This window comes from Oxyura jamaicensis, chromosome 12, assembly GCF_011077185.1.
Source record: "Oxyura jamaicensis isolate SHBP4307 breed ruddy duck chromosome 12, BPBGC_Ojam_1.0, whole genome shotgun sequence".
Taxonomy (NCBI): domain Eukaryota; kingdom Metazoa; phylum Chordata; class Aves; order Anseriformes; family Anatidae; genus Oxyura; species Oxyura jamaicensis.
The window spans coordinates 5,253,236-5,270,192 of NC_048904.1; the positions used below are offsets into that span (position 1 = coordinate 5,253,236).

At 37.0% G+C, this 16,957-nt stretch overlaps 1 protein-coding gene across 2 annotated transcripts in view; it reads right to left on the reverse strand.

Moving 5' to 3' along the window:
* Positions 1–16,957, reverse strand: part of SLC6A11 (solute carrier family 6 member 11) — a 125,472-nt gene that overhangs the window by 107,467 nt on the left and 1,048 nt on the right. Inside the window, exon 2 of one of the 2 annotated variants that reach the window (XM_035337423.1) lies at positions 16,413–16,452. The exons of the other annotated variant lie outside the window; for it this stretch is intronic. The gene's annotated coding sequence lies outside the window, so the exon portion shown is untranslated. The remainder of the gene's footprint in view (positions 1–16,412; positions 16,453–16,957) is intronic. 2 annotated transcript variants of the gene reach the window in all.

The following is a 16,957-nucleotide window of genomic DNA, read 5'->3' on the forward strand; positions in this document are numbered from 1 at the left end:
TATAGGTGCTCACCGTAAAGCATTGCCATTGTGCCTCCAGCCTGTTCAAGGATTTCTTTTTCCTCCATTCTGCAAGTGTCAATGAGCACCAGGACATAAGTTATGTCATATAACACCCAAAACACAAGCCCAAATGTTAACAGATCTAGTCGTTACAACTTCAAGTCTATATTGGATGTAAGTGGTAATGCAATGGAAAATTAGATAAGGGTCTGTTCGGATAAGATTGGAGTCTGTCCCTAGATTAGAAATGCATACCGTTCATGCTTTTTAATGTATGAGGCAGTTGGTAAAATTGATGCTATGAAAGTAAATTATTTGTCTCATGTTGCCTTAACCAAGAATTCAGGTGCATTGGTAGTAGTGCAATGTTAAATTGAAGGGAAGAGCCAGGGGAAAAATAAATAAATAAATAAATAAAATCCCTTTTTTGAAGGGAAGAGCCAGGGAAATCTAAAGTTTTTAGTCTAAAATCTAAGGTTTCAGCAGGAGTAGAACAAGCCGTGTACACATTGCACATCTTGTGTTAATGCATGAGAGTAAGGTATGAGAGTTTCTTCACAAGGAAAGCAGGAATGAAAATACTATGTATATGATTTATAGACACATTAATTTCTATTACTGGAAAAAAAAATACTTCATTATAGTTAAGACTCCTTTTAGTAAAGTTAAGTAAGTGAAAAGTACACAGGTTCTCTGACTATATGAAGTGTTCAGTTCCTGTACTTCCATTTTATATATACTCCCAACTTAGTCATTTACAACAGATGTTGTATGTTTTGCTTCCTTTGCCTTCAGCTTGAAGAAATTCCAGATGTTACTTTTGTTCCAACAGAAAGTAAAAATTCTTAAATAGGACATTTACAGAATATTCCATCTTGTCCAAGGCCAAAGACCTTTTATTATTACCCCTAATAGGTATGGACATAATAGAAAGAAGGGTTTTAATTCACCAAAACGTTTTTTTTTGAGGTTTGTCTTTAAAATAAGCACTAAGGTAATTACAGCAGTTGGCTGTTAGTGCTAGTAATTTCAGGTCTTTGGTTAGCAGTGATAAGAATGTCTTAAATTTCAGGTGCCTGTGTTAAATGGATTTTCAATTTTAAAAGTATTTGTATGTTAAGCCTGTTTCAGCGTATCAATTTTACCAGTTCAGTCCTAGATATGACAAGAGCCTTGAACAAGGAACAGAGCATTGTTTCCCTTTCCTCCAGCTGAGCTGATCAACCCTTTGAGATTGTGTGATGGTTCCACCTACAGAGAAAACTTCTGAAAATTCAGATCTTCATACAGGCAGAAATAGTTTCCAAAGTTGGCTCCCTTCTACTGTGTGGCTACATAGCTCAGAGTAATAACGTATGGTTATTTGCTGAATGGTCCATAAATACACATTAGTCTGAAGCTAAAAAGCAGGGATTTTGTCAATTGTTAACACAGATCACTGTATACCAAGAGCTTCTATAGGCCAAGAATCACACTGGGCTTTTTGCATTTACCTTGCAGCACTGTGATTGTGTCACAGCATAATAGCTAGTGAAAATGCTGTGACATCCTCCAGCTAGACATTCTTATTTAATTTTGTGTTGATTGTTACATGAGAATGTTTGTACTGCTCTGCTGTATACATATATTTTTTTTTTTTAAGACAGTGGCTCCACCTGATTTCTCAAATTATTTTCTTCAGGGCTGATTTGCTAACAGCATCCTGAAGTTCTAAGTCTCCTTTTATGTTTGCAAATCAGAATCCTGGCCAGACGGAAAACAACCCATCTATGAGTCCGTTTGATTAAAACAAAATTTGGCTGCTGCCTAATGGCTTGCTCAGGAAGCATTTGGGTTGCATTAAAATGAAGAGGCCAAAGAAAGTTTCTGAGCTGCATTCAAAATCTGATGTGAAAGGTCAAAATGCCATGAATGGCACCTAATCTGTATAATGCCAGAGCAAAAGCTTTCAGGAACTCTTTTTACAATCTTCAAAATTTAGCATCTTACTTTATATCTGCTTCAGCTAGGAACAAATTAGTTTCATCTTAGCACAAATTAGCATTCAAGAAAAATTCTTTGAGGAAATGGGGGTAGCTAAATGAAATCAAAACAAAACGTAACACACACTTTAGTTCTGTGGTTCATATTATTTTTCTACAGATGTCTTCCTCAATCAAAATTATTGTTTTGTGAGACTTTAACGTTATCATCAACTTTTATCGAGGAGGTTAAAATATCTGAATATCTAAATCTGCTATTTCCACTGGACAAAACATTTTTGTATTCTAATTCTTGACAGAAAGTTAATTCTCACTCTGATTTTACAACTACAAGGGAATTAAAATAATTAACAGCAGTGCTTGACTTCTGTTCTCAAATTTTATGAAGAATGAAAAACGTTTAAACCCCCTTGTGCTTCAAGTTCTGACTAAATTTGGAAGTGTAGATTTTTAGAAGCAGATGTTTTTAATACATCTTACAAGTATGTTAGTATTAAATCCCCCCCCCAAAAAAAAAGGGGGGGGGGTCTCATTAGAGTATATTCTACTTATGCTTAGTTTCTCTGTGTCACCTGTTACATTTTCAGTCCCTGTAATACTGTCAGGATGCCCTTTTTCAAAGGATTCCTCAGGTCATCACATCCACCCCTCCCAAAAGGTATATGGTGAATGCAAAGGACTTCCATGCTACTGTAGTGCAGGGAGAATATCAGGCAGGTTGTTTTACTTAAGGATTTGGGTATTTTTTTTTATTTTTTTTTTTTGTATTAAGAAAATGACCAACCTATGGGAGAGAAAATGCTTTTATGTCCAGAATCATAGTACAGAAGTCAGATATTGATGCAATCTGAATTATTTTTTTCAGAATATCTCCAGAGCATCTCCTGATCAAATTTCCCTTCAAGAAAAATAGTAGTCCATCCTTTCTCATTGGTGCACCCCATTGATTTTTATTTATATTTTTTTAAATGGAAAAACTAGTACCTGCAAATTCCATCTCAGTTCAGAATTCATAATACTGAAAATTGAATAGCAATAAGACATAAAGGCCATGTAAAAATAAGCCCAGAACTTCAGTGAACTGCAGGCTCTATTGACATCAAAAGTCAACTGATAAGTTTCCCAAGTGATTGTTTTGTGGGGTTTTAATTATTATTAAACAGTAATAATTTTTATTTATTATTAACAGCAATAAATTTTAAAAGTTACACAACTAGAACTTACATGATAGTTTGCCTTTCTTTCACTTTGAATATTTTATTCTTTTTTTCACTTAGTTATTTTGCAGCATCAGAATTTTCTTTCAAGTAATATCTTTTATGATTACTCAATTCACTATTTTGAACAAAAACTTTAAATATTATGAAGTTACATATATTTTAATATATTTTAAAGCTCGTTTTACTTGGGGACAAAGTCTTTCAAAAGAATCAGGGTATTTAGATCTTTTAAAAAATGTCTGAATTTCAAAAGCCACATGAAATCACCTCTCAAATATACAGTCCTTTAAAGAGGCACCAATCTGAGTACACAAGACTCATGTTTGGTCTAGTGACCTGGCCAGTCAGTTATCAACCCAAACAAGATTACCAATGCCGAGCAGATTCATTCATTCCATCTCCAGAAAAGAGAAAATAAAAACCACACCAGTAATTTTCCAAAATTAACAACATTTTCTATTAATTTTAGAGAAAATATTAATTTTATAGAAAATACTAGAGTGGGATCAGGTTAAATCAACAGTAAAAATATTATTTTAAAATGTGTCTAATGTAACATGAGTAACATGTATATTATTATTATTATTATTTTAAGTTCACGGGCTCTGCTATAAAACCTGTCACTATAAACAGTAGCAATGATAAGTAGCAATCACTAGATCAGCTGTCTCATGCTGGACATCATCAGTATGGACATCAGTATTTTGCCTTTATTTCAGCTCATGCTTGATAATGCCAACTAGGAGTGGAATTTTCTTTTTATTTATTTTATGAAGTGATTCATATTTTTCATGAATTGATTTAAAAATCTCACTGGGTCAAATTTATTTCGGTTTTATTTAGCATTATACTGCCATTTAGTCTTTATTATTTAACATTTAATGTATTTTTGACATCATTTAATATTAAAATATCGTTACATCTAAGTATAATCCATATTATTTCCTGCATTATTGACTCTATCACCATAATTATATTAACTGAATTCATGGCTGAAGTTAATTTCAAGATTAAGTGCAAGAACCTGTTAATTTGTATACTACTTTTCATATTGGTGTCTAGGCAGTATCATTCCTGTTCAGTGATTTATATGCATCAGGTTACTAAGGTTAGAAAATACCTGAAGTCTGCTCTAAAACTTGTAGTTTTCATTCTGTCAGATCAAGTTCCAACTGCAAATAGGCCAAAGCCACATCCTGGAAAAATTAAATGAAAGTTTGGGTTTGAAATTCACAGTTAGTTAATTCACTTGAGGTTAGCTCATAATTTATTCACAAATACAGAGAATTTCTACTTCTTCTGAGAGTGGGGAAGGATGTTGCATACAAAGTCTGCATCTAGACCTGATGAATTCTGTGGCTCATGGCTTAAAATGCAACAGCTACTAAATGCAATGTGTAGCTATTTGTTTATGAAGTATTTCTACAGTTTTCTAAACTATTCTACACTATTTCTACAGGTCCTTTCTACAGAACAGGCTTCCTGCTATAGTATATTTACAAGCATCATCAACAAAAATTTACTATTTCCATTATGCCATAAGCTTGGGAGCTCTATGCCTAATTGCTGTAAGGAATGATTCACGGAGCTGAGAAATATCTTGGCAGTTAAAAAAGAAACCAAGCCAAACTTGCCTGTTTTCATTACCAGCTATGAACTCTATCCAGATGTGCTGTGATCTAATAATCCTTTCAAGGGAATCTGTGCAGACAGTAAATTCTGTCAAAAACAGGCATGCCCCAGTGGCTGAAGCTGAGTTTTTACATTGGTCTTTGAATGCTATCAGATAACAGAGTGAAACTCAGATTTTTTAAAAAAATAAAGTGAAACCTCACCTAGATAGAATTCTGAGTTCATCAAGGACAAACAGCATGTAACAGTAGATGGAGGAGAGAGGCAGCAGCAAGGATGCTCAGGAGAAAGAACTTCCCCACCCACAAGCACTCTTTACTTGGGTGAACCAGAAAAAAACTCAACACAACTCCCCCATTACCTTTTCCAGAGTCTGGTTAAACCTCCCACTAACTACAGGAGCTTAGAAAATTTATTCTAAGAGTGTTCTTTCAAAGAAGGTTTGAGATCTCCGATTTATAACAAAATTATTATGTAGTTTATTTTGAAAACAAAAAGTCTCCTCTTGTCAAATTGTTGTGTGTTGGCAGAATGGAAAGGTAGACTTGTTTTTAATGTGTGGTTTGCAGCAGTTAGAAGGTATCAGCTATAAAAACAGGTCATACCACTCCTGTTTTCTTGAAAACAGCTTGCTGCAATACTAACAGATATCTCAGAGTATCTGGTAATACAGCAGTTACTTGCCACATGCTGCTATTTAACACTGCTCCAGCGATAGACCTTCCTAAGCAGTAGCCTTCCCCCATCTCCCTTCTACACTTGCGCAGTCGCTATTATCTAGAAAATGGGTTTCTCAGCAGGAGGGGTGTGACAACAAAACTGTCCCTTGGCTCAGCAACCCAATGTTGTCAGAGCTGAATATCTGGCAGGAACAGGACTTGATATTCCTTAAAATAAGTTCATTAACTGTTTGACCTTCTCTACTTCCTAGGAAGATAAAGGTACCAATGCAAACCAAACAATGCCAGACCACCTAGGATGCTGCTACATCCGTTTAGGAACAGAAGTGTGCGTAAAAGCAGAAACCCGCCTACTCTTGCACACTGACCAGAGAGTACATCCCATGCAATGAAACCAACTAAAAGTCATTAACATTCTCAAACACTTTTCTGGTAGGTACACTGCTTCTGAAATGTACTTTGTCTGCTGAGTTACAGTACAGACAGTCCCTTTGCCCAAACATCCCCACCTCCCGCTGAATTCCCAAGCTGACAAGTTGCTTCCATGTTTATCACTTTTACAAGAAAACAGTAATTATTCTGCTTGTGTTTCAGTACAACACATTTTGTTGGTGCTGTTAATAACAGTTTAAATTGAGCCACTACATATGCAGGGTTTCCAGTAACTAGAAAGCAATAATGCCAGATTTTCCACTGCTTTATGTTCATAACATCGTACTTAAACACATTTTCAGATTCAGTTACATAATTGATACATGATGAAAAATGTAAAAGAGAAGTTGCTCTCACCCTGGCTGCTTCTTTCATTATTTTCTAAGGGCTTTTCATGAAGGACCATCATGACTTTATCAAATGCTCCAAAAAATAAATTATGTTGGGGCCTTTTTCTGGATAAACCCCATCTTTCCTTTACATATTTGCCAACATCTTTCCCCAGGATATCGCTATGTGCAGCCTCAGTCCTCCAGGGCTAGAATACGTAGCTTCAAACATTTAAGAAATCCAAAAACAAAAACTAAAAGCAACTAAGAAAATCTTATCTTACTACCGTAGATAAGACCTATTCTGAATAGCCAGACAGCTATTCCTACTGTAGTCTCTGAAACTGCTGTGCTAGAAAAATAGAAAATGAGCTTTTACTGATAACTAATCCATCCTATTTTTCTCTCTTCTGTTCTCACTCAACAATGAAGAGAAAATACTATTTGCTTCATTCTGCATCAGGTATGAATGATTAAATATTTATGCAACGCCAAAAAAAAATTATTCAAAATATATCTCCTGGCATAACCAAAACAAACTAATTTTTTATACATGTTAGTTCAAATGAGGGTCCTTGGGTCAATTGCACACTAATGTTAAAGTCATACCACACATTAACTCTTCAGACTTCCTTAGTCTAGAGTCTTTGGTCTATGTATGACAAGTACGTCTTGTGCAAAGAGTATTGAGAAAAAATGAAATATTTTTCATTTTACAATAGCTGCACTATTGATAATTGATTAGTCAACAAGGGAGATATTGATCACTCGATAAGGCACGACTGACCAATGTCATCTGCCTGGACTTTTGTAAGGCCTTTGACACAGTCCCATACAACATCCTGAACTCCAAATTGGAGAGATGCGCATTTGGAAAGAGGACCATTCAGATAAGGAATTGGTTGGATGGCTGCACCCAGAGGGTGGTAGTCAATGGCTCTGTGTCCAAGTGAAGGCCAGTGACGAGTGGCGTACCTCAGGGTCCATCTTGGGACCTCTGCTTTTTAATGTCTTTATCAACAAAGACAGTGGGATCTGGTACCCTCAGCAAGATTGCAGGTGACACCAAGCCAAGTGGTGCAGCAGATACAACAGAAGGAAGGGATGCCATCCAAAGGGACTTGGACAAGCTTGGGAGGTAGGACCATGCAAATGTAATGAGGTCCAACAAGGCCAAGTGCAAGGTGCTGCACCTGGGTCAGGGCAATCCCAGATATGACAACAGAGCGGGAGAAAAACTCATCAAGAGAAGTCCTGTGGAAAAGGACCTGGGGGGTTCTGATAGACAAAAAGCTTGACATGAGTCAGCAGTGCACACTTGAATCCCAGAAAGCCAACTGCATCCTGGCCTGCATCACCAGAGGAGCAGCCAGCAGGGCAAGGGAGGGGACTGTGCCCCTCTGCTCTGCCCTTGTGAGGCCCCACCTGGAGTACTGCGTCCAGGTCTGGGGCCCTCAGCACAAGAAGGATGTGGATCTGTTAGAGAATATCCAGATGAGGGCCTTGAAGATGATCAGATGGCTGGAGCACCTCACAAGGGCAGAGTAGATGGGGGGGGACAATCATCTCCCTTGACCTGTTGGCCACTCCTCTTTTAATGCAGCCCAGGATGCAGCTGGCCTTCTAGGCTGCAAGTGTGCACTCCCGACTCGTGTTGAGCTTTTCATCCACCAGAACCCCCAAGTCCTTCTCTGCAGGGCTGCTCTCAATGAGTTCTTCTAGCCTGTACTCATGTCTGTCATTGCCCCTGCCCAGGTGCAGCACCCTGTACTTTGACTTGTTGAACCTCATTAGGTTGACATGGGTCCACTTCTCAAGCTTATCGAGGTGCCTTTGGATGGCATCCCTTCCTTCTATCACATCGACTGCACCACACAGCTTGGTGTCAGGTGGAAATCTGCTGAGAGTGCACTTGATCCCAATGTCTGTGTCGTTGATGAAGATATTAAACAATACTGGTTCAAGATACCCATAAGGTACACCACTCATCACCGGCCTCCACTTGGACATATAGCCATTGACCATCAGTCTCTGGTGGTGACCTTCAAGCCTTATCCACTGAATGGTCTACCCATCAAATCGATCTCTCCAATTCTGAGATCAGGATCTCACGTGGAATCGCGTCAAAGGCCTTGCAGAAATCCAGGTAGATGACATCAATCGGTCTTCCTTTGTCAGCTGATGCAGTCACTCCATTGTAGAAGGCCACCAGCTTGGTCATGCACAATTTACCCTTGGTGAAGCCATGCTGGCTGTCTTGGATCACCTCTTTGTCTTGCATGTTCCTCGACATAGCTTCCAGGAAGATCTTTTTCATGATCTTGCCAGGCACAGAGGTGAAGCTCACTGGTCAGATGTACCCCGGGTCCTCTTCTCTACTCTTTTTTAAAATGGGAGTGATGTTTCCCTTTTTCCAGTCACCAGGGACTTCACGTGACTGCCAGGACTTTTCAAATACGATGGAGACAGGCTTGGCATACCAAATGTTACCCTGCTAGATAACCTTGGTACACTCTGTTTGTATTCCAAAGGAATAACGGGTTTCTTCTTGAATATTTTAATTAATCAGAAAATGTGTTTTTTATAAGCACATTTAAACTCACTTAATGACATTCTGGTTTATGAGTAAAGACAATGCAGTTCTTTATATCAAAACAGAAAATAGCCAGAAACCATAAAATTTCCACTCAACCATGAAATTTCTAGATAAAAAAATGTCAAACAAGACTAACACTCAAAATATATTTATATTCTGAGCATTGTTCATAAATATCATCTTATTGCAGGATTAGGATTTATAGTGTAATAATCTTTCCTGCTTTACTTTCAGTTGATGTGTCTTATTTTCATTCGGTTTTCCAAATAAAGCAAGCTTGTAATTGTTACACAGCAAATATGCTAACCCCCTTTAATAGTGGCTAGGTCAAGTGACTACTTTTACTACTACTTTTGTGAACCCCCTACACCAAGCTTTCCAGCCTCTTTCCAACTGACATGTTACCTAACCTATTGTGAAACAGAAAAAATGGGAAGCCAAGTGGCAAAAAGTGTACAGGCTATAAACTGAGAACAATAGTGCAGACTAAAAGATGTGCAAGAAAAAAGGATGGGAATTAGAGGTTGGCTGATGTCATTAAAAAGTAGAGCACTGATAATGTCAGGATCTGTGGTGACCATGACATGTTGGCAGACGTACAGGATGAATATTTAGGAATGGAAGAGATTCAGTCTGTCAGCATGAGACATTAATGCCAGCGGGGATTTCTAAAGGACTAAAGAAACCGGTAAGACCAGTGTTAGAGTCTGCAGCAGAACAAGAATGTCAGCTAGCAGGCATAAGCCTCATGTCCTGTTCTACCAACTGACAGCAGTAGTCTCCAAGGTAATCAACAGCTATCCACACAATGCAAATGCCTGATGGAAACAAGTAAGGTTCACAGAAACCTCAGGGACAGCACACAACAGCCTATGTGAGCAGTCAAAGCTTTGAGACCAACGAGAAGAGCTCTGAAATGCACGGTCTGAAAAGGGACATTCCTGCTCCAACTACAGTGGGTTTGCATATGCAGTGACGATGCAAGACCAGCAGTAACTATTAAAGCAAGCATCACTGCAGATGATTAGTATGTGACCGAGTCATTTCATTTGATGCTTCAGAAACTGGTAGCTTCCTCCCACCAAAATACGAAACAAGAAATAATTTTGTTTCCTGCATTCTTCTAGGACATTTACAATGCTAATTTATCTAATGCTGAGCAAGATTCGATGTATATTTTCTTTCTAGATCAAAATGTTAGTGGTGCTACTCTCAAGCTGACATATATTTGAGTACCTTGACAAGCTGTTACAATACTCAGTTATTGGATAAATGCTAGCCAATAACTTTTGGACTATTATTCTCTCGCCCGAAAGAGCGTCAAGCTCATTTCTATACAGGAAAGTAAGTGACCATTTTTTGTACAATAAGAAGTATTTAATCTGTTTGTAATTGAATTCCATGGCTACATTTATCTACAAATGTAAGATGATTCATGATTGCAGCTGAGTACTATTGTGATTTGTGTACTTTTTCTGGTAATATACTGAGTTACCAAAACTCATTTTTACAGCACAATGACTTCAGATGCACACAGATCTTATTAATACACACAGATATTTCATGTATATAATACATTCATACATATATTATGCTTATAGATAGATATAGCATATCTATCTAGCATAGCACATATTACTACAAAAGCATAGTAATATGTGGAGAAATTGTTCTTTGCTTGAAGAAATGAAATTTGTTCCCCCCCCAACATGGTTGACCGTAACATCTGTTCAGAGAGAATTCACTATGAATTGTGACTATTAGTACACAGCTTTTCCAAGTACCTAGTTGAGAAGTTATATCAAAACAAATTGCTTGGACAAAATTAGCTGAGGTGTATTAAACCAGTTGAGTTGTATAGCTTGGATGATGGTCACTTCATGAAATATAGTGACCCTTTGCTGTCCATAATAGAATACATTCTAGATCTGTGACATCTGTTAAGTATTAAAAGTCTCTCCTGCAGTTTAATTTATAATTTCACATCACCACAGAAATATGTCTAAATTTGGTTACTGGCAACAAAATAATGTAATAACCCTCATCATAATGTTCTTTTCAAGTTTTAATTATCCCTGCAACCAATAAATAGTGGTTGCAATTAGTAGCAGGTCATTGCAAGACAAAAGTGACCTGTTCATTTGTTTGTTTGTTTTTTCTTTTAAGCTGTATTTAGACACTGATTTGAACAAGTTAAGTGTAACTTCCTAAGGACAATGCCTTATCAGAGATTAACATTTTGGGGACAAGGGAAAATGTATATGAGATTTTGTTCAGCTTCAGTCAAACAATATATCATCATTTTTAACAAGGGAAATCAGGCCACCAGTGATTGCTCTGGAAACCCATGATACTCCATTGTAGTAACATCAGAGCATCTGTAATAAGAAATAGTAGCCACCACAAAAGTATGGAGGAAAACCACAAGATATCATAAACCAAAACCTACTTAAAATGCTTGTTCAATGGAAGGAACTGGCAGTCTCATTTCATACATACTCTTTTGACCATGAATATATTGTTCTAAAATACTCAGCAAGTTATTTTACCTGAAGCTTCTGCTGTGAATCCCAAATAATCCTGACCTCAACCTGGGCTTGACTGAGCAGCTTTCTTGTCTGGTATTTTAATTACCTTAAAAAAAAATAAAATAAATAAAATAAAAAATAATTTAAAAGTTCCCATGTTTCCTGACTTTCATTTCTTCCTTTTTTTATTTTTATTTTTTTCTGAAACCGATAGGCCTCCTTTTAAATTTTCACCATCATAATAACTTTTCAAGGAGCTGAACTTAGGGGTGGTGATGCCCAGAGCAGCCTAATGAGTATTTTGTACACAGGGGACCGAGAAAAGAATACACCATCCCCTGAGTACTACCCAGACTTATACAGGTCAATTTATTTGGCCACAACATTTTGCAAATTTCATTAACAGATTTTTTTGTCTGAGTGTGAGCATTTTGCTTAATTATTTTGCAAGTCTACCCTCCTTTTCATGCAGATTTCCCCCAGTTCCTAAGGAAGAGCTGATTTTTTTTTATTTTTTTATTTTTTGAAGGAAGTACTCCACAATTATACGTATGCCCTTGAGAGATACATAAATGTTAAAATTTCATTTCTGGTTTTCTTCCATATATGTATTTGGAAAAAGCAGACATGACACTTTGTAGATGTACAGATACTTTGATAATAAGCACTGGTATCCCAAACTACACAACGAATTTTCAGAGGTAAAAACAAGAGATGAAAAACATTGTGCAACTAGAAATTAGACTGCATTAAAATACAGACCAGCTACAGGAATGCTTTATTTCACACAGTTCTTCTCTAGAACACAAAGAAGAATGCAGTAGTCTTTGAGAAACAATTTCAAGTATAAATATTTAAAGTATACCACTGAGCAAAAGGTTTGAAATTAATAAAAGAAGTCATCTATATTAAGAAAATAAACACACCTGGCAGCCTCACTGAGAAAATACACGCATTTGGCAAAAAATAAATTTCCTGCAGTATTCTTTGTAGAATAATCTGACCTTTGGAAGGCTTGGAAATCAAAAGTCTTTTTTTTTTTTTTTTTTTTTTTTAATGAATATTAGAAACCTTAGGACTTTGAGCAACCTGCCCTAGTGGAAAGTGTCCCTGCCTATCTGTTACAGAGGGGTTGGAACTAGATGGTCTTTTAAGGTCCCTTCCAATCCAACCCATTCTGTGATTCTATGAAATCAGGATTCACTGAGACAGGAACTGACAAGAGTTGGTGAGAGTGCAATCAGTTAGACACGGGAATTTCTTAGCCTTGGTTTGAATAACCAAACTATAGAAATATTCAACCTCAGTGTTTTAAAAGCAGCATTAAGCCTTGATACTTTTCCAGTAATTAGAGAATGTGACTGTGGAAGCTTCATGTTCAGTGGCAAGCTTCTGTTACCCCAGTTACTATAAATATCCAAAGATACTGTCTAAAGCAAATAAAAAAATCAAATGATTAGATACAGTTAAAAAAATCCATTCAATGCTTCAAAATAGACAATGCTAATAAGCTTCATAACTTCTAGACTTTTATTCCCAGACTGGTAAATTGTTTGTTTTACAAAAGTGACAGGTAGGAAGTAATCTGTGATTATATTAACTGTGCTCATTTCATTATAAATTGGGCCACACAGTTCACAGACACCTGTTATTAGGTTAAATTCCTTGAAGGAAAGGGTCTGAAGCTAAACAGTGAAGTTTTTCTTTTTCAAGAAGTTACAGCTACATTAATCTTTATACATTTCTCTTCCCTGCATCTCTTGTTTTGTAGAAAGAAGAAATGGTGTAGCTTTACAGGGACTCAGTACATCATGTTGCTACATTTTAGAGTTAGGTCTTGAAAAGGAAAAAAAAGCTAGCTACCTGATGTGTAGTTATTTTTAGAAGCTGAACATATCACCAGAAAAGTCTGTTCTGCATTCCCTGAGCCAAGACAATATGTCACTCTCAGACTGGATGCATTTCTGAAGCCTGTGGGCAAGAATCCACTAGTGACGGTGCATATCAGCACTGAAACTGAACAGGAGGGCTGCAGCAGAAACTACAAAATGCCTACAGGGAGCCAGAAAACATGCTGAAGAAAGAAAAATAAATGTTGAAATTGACTTCTTTATAAGCAGTCCTCTCCTTGCCAAGAAAAGAGGGATAGGAATAAGCTACTATCCAGATCACTGGGATAAAAGCAGAGAAGATTAACTTGGCTTATTACAGGAACAGAAGCCTAAACACAGTTTGTCCTCTTAGCAGGAAGACAAGTAATCATCCAGAGGATAGGTGGTCAGTATCATTGAAAAGGTATTAAATAAAAAGAAAGTGAACTCTTTAACTGCTGGAGGACCTTGCATTCACGTTATAAGTCAGGCACTCAGAATGGTGTCCAGTGTGCAATTTAAATCTTGGTTCCAGAAGGAGAAAAACTACTTCAAGGACAGCAACGATGCATTCGAATACTCCCAACAAGACACCAAGTAGAGCCTCTGCCTAAATTTGCACCTTATGCCCCACCACACCCCCACTGTGTTCAAACACAATGAATTGCTGATGGAGATGCACCCAGCTTTTTGAAGGTCCCAGAGGAGGTTTATGTCCCTCCCTCATCCTCAAGACTTTGCTTTGGACCTCACTCCTGTAAGGAGCAAAACTTTTCCTTCTGTTGGAACCTTCCAGACTCAGGATTTGCTGCACAGGCCCAGCACTCCAGATGGGGGTACATAGTTTTGGAGAATCATCTCCCTCTCCCAGCAGAAGCTCAGCCTGATACAGTGTAGTGGATGAGGTTACGTGAATATTCCTTCTGTGCTGCTGCCTCTAAACAGCTAACTGGGAACAAACAACTTTAATGTGTATCATTTGTTGCAAAATGAAAAGAATGAACCTTATTTAGCATAAAATACTGATACTGACCAAAATTAACCACCACACAGATTCTAAATGTTTCTATGTTTTTAAAGAGTACAATAGATTTTCTAAACACAGAAAGCATTAACATGGACTGAAGCTAAATTGTACTTATATTTATAATATATCAATGTATTATAGATCTATTATTAGAAATATATACATACACTGATAAATATAATATTTCAGTATGTCACAGTATTAGTATCATTATGGACTGATAAAGAACCAACCTCAGAAAAAAATAATGCTGTCAGAGAGTATAAGTGAGTGAGACTTGATATGATTTCATATATACAAAGGGTCAAAAGTCCCAAAGAGTACCTTGCCTGATTCTTTTAAAAAGGGAATTGTATGTGAATTAAATAGAATCAAACCAGTAAGGAAAGAAAACCTGATTAGAAAAATATGAGCAAATACAGGATTTAAATGCATTTCACTGCACTTCCAGGGCAGTGGCAGGAAGGACACAACCAAAATAAATACATAAAATAAAGCCACAGTGAAAAATTCTCTCCACATCAACTGAAATTTAGGATGCTGTCCACACAACCCCTTGATCAAGAATTTTCAAGTCAGTGTGTCCAGTAAACTTAACCCAGGAGTCTTAAAGGAGCTAACAAAAGCACTTTCCAAACTTTTCATGCAGATTTTCAGTAACTCCAAAGGATACAAAAGTTCTGGATGTGTGGAGGAAAAAAAAAAAAAAAAAAAAAAAAAAAAAAAAAAAAAAACACGTATTAATCTTTTTTTGAAGGAGAAATGGAGAGCAGCTCTAGAAATGGTAGCCAGGAAACGTTCCCAGTCAAAATAAGGAAACAGCTCCTACTAGAACCCAATGTAATAGAATTACAGAATGCAAAACCAAAGAAAATGGAGACCTCAAAACAAACATTATCTTTGATGATCTTACAAGTTTTGTTAACTTTAGAAATAGCTTTAATGCAGTGTATTAGCGAGGCAAAAACTCTGCAGACTTCATATTGGGTCACACTTAAGGATCCCCCTGTGTTCATAGTTTTGTCCTATTACTTTACTCCCGTAAATAGAAAAAATACCCACACCACTCCTGACTAAAGCAGACCCATCAGATTCCTGTATTTCTGCCCCCAACCAACCTTCTACTTCCTCATAAAATTCAAAGTCTGCATCAATGATTACAGCCCCATCTTTGGTTTCTCAGCTCTTGCCATTGCTACACTGATAACTTCAGCAGTTCTCATTTAATAAATACAGTCTAGATTTTATTTAAAATATTGGTTTGATCACTGCAATCATCTATTTTATCACCTGCTGTTCTGCCATGTTTCCAGTACTACATCCCTATATCCTCATTGCCTGAATTTGACTTTATTTTTCCATGTGTAAGTCTGAATTATATAAGCTTTCCCAAATGTTGTCTTTATATCTTTTCTTCAGGTTTATAGCATGTGCTTAATTAATGAGTCTATTAATTTCTGTCTCTGATTGCGACTGTTTAAAGCGTAATTAATTCCTACAGTTTATGCACTGACAGGTTTGTCTTGATACTGGCAGCAATCTACCTCACAGATTCAGACCCATCTTTCAGCCATGTACACACACAGGTGTGTAGCTGTGTATTACATTCTATCCTTTGCTCTTCGATTTGTTTTCACAAAACTTAGAAAAGCATAGTATTTTAGCTTTTAACTCAAGGTTAGATTTGCTTGAATTTAGTAAAGCTATTGACAAAATGGTTGACAGGCAGACACACATCTAACATGATGTTGCAAACCTATTCTCCTTTGGAAACCAGACTGGAAAACAACCAAAATCATAATGCCTGTCAGCAGCAGTTGCAGTGACAGAAGAGCAGTGACTCACCAACTATCTGTAGTATGCTGTTTGCAAGACAAGTATACCAAAGATCAGGAAGAAAAATAATATGTCTGCCCTCCAAACTAGGGTAGTTCACTTAGTGCACTGATAAGAGTGCTTCACCTGCTTAGCTCTCACTCCGTGTTGGCTGCTTATGCACAGCACAGTTGCCAGCACACCAAAGAACCTGAAAATGAACAATCGCACTACTATAATCCCAAACACCAGTAGGTTTTGTCATGTGACTGAGATGTTTAGATTTCAATCACTTACCATGCAGCCTTGCTGGAGAAGATCATCTCCCATTTTACACCTAACACGAGAAGGCCAAACCACTTGTCAGAGGTACTGCACATTGTTAAGTGATCAGAGAGTTTCAAATTCTAAAAATATTATGAAGAGCAAAAGATTTCTCTCACAGAAACTGAGGCAGTCCTTGCCACCACTTATGGCAGAAGTAGAATTCCAGTGAACATGCTTAGAAATCTACGTATTGAATTGAGCAAGAAGTTCAATTATTATTTAAAACTACTCTAAAAATGGAATAATTTGTTAACCCTATTTATACATGCAGTGAAACCTCAGTGGGTCTGACTAGAAGAGGCTGATTTTACCTGAACTTCATAGTATGAAATGTCTAGAATTGCTCCTCAGTCCTTTCTTTGACACTCACAACAGGTTATCAGCCTAGGGGATTCAGCATTTTCACTTTTAATGCTTGAGAAAGTGATGACCCATTGTTTATCTAGTCAGACTAGGATCTTTGTTTAGTTTTGATGAATTACATAATAACTATAATCAAATGTTGAGGATTTTTC